The sequence below is a fragment of the Chelonoidis abingdonii genome, chromosome 1, assembly GCF_003597395.2.
Source record: "Chelonoidis abingdonii isolate Lonesome George chromosome 1, CheloAbing_2.0, whole genome shotgun sequence".
NCBI lineage: Eukaryota > Metazoa > Chordata > Testudines > Testudinidae > Chelonoidis > Chelonoidis abingdonii.
Genome location: NC_133769.1, coordinates 16571597 through 16572236, shown reverse-complemented (window position 1 = coordinate 16572236; position 640 = coordinate 16571597).

Genomic DNA, 640 nt, shown 5'->3' with positions numbered 1-640 from the left:
CTCTCCCATTGCTAAAAAGTTTGAACCCAGCCCAGGTCAGCAGCGACTAAAAGCTGTCACCATGTCAAGGCTTTCTGGTGGCCTGCGTTGTGTGTGAGTGATCTAACTCCAGTTCCTACTGGGACAACTGTCCTTTACCACAAAAACCGCTCCCATCACTGGCGGTAATCAGCATCCTCTGCAGAGAGGTCAAGGATTTAAATAAGCAAGAAAAGCGAGCGACCCTCCAAACCCTGGAAATGTCTCTCCAGAACAGGGCTAAGGCACACTGGAAGGACAGCCTGGCTGCTGAGCACGCAGGAATCACTATTCCTATGACTTCAACAAGCATTCAATATTCCACTGTCTCTGCAGTACAGGTAAATGAGGGAGCATCATTCCCACTCCTCCCTGCTCAGGGTGCATGATAGCAAAGGTCAGCGCCTGCTTGAAATACTGTACCTGGCCATGGGAGGTCTTGTTTCCACCACTAATTATTCTAACTGCAATGTCCAGCAGGCTGCAATCTTCTCCAGATGTGTAAAACAGAACTTGAAAACCTAAAGAGGCCAAAGATTCCTCACTCCAAGCTCACAAGGTTCATATTAAAAGCTCCACGATAAAAAAAAAACAAAAAACAAAAAAACCCTACACAAATCCA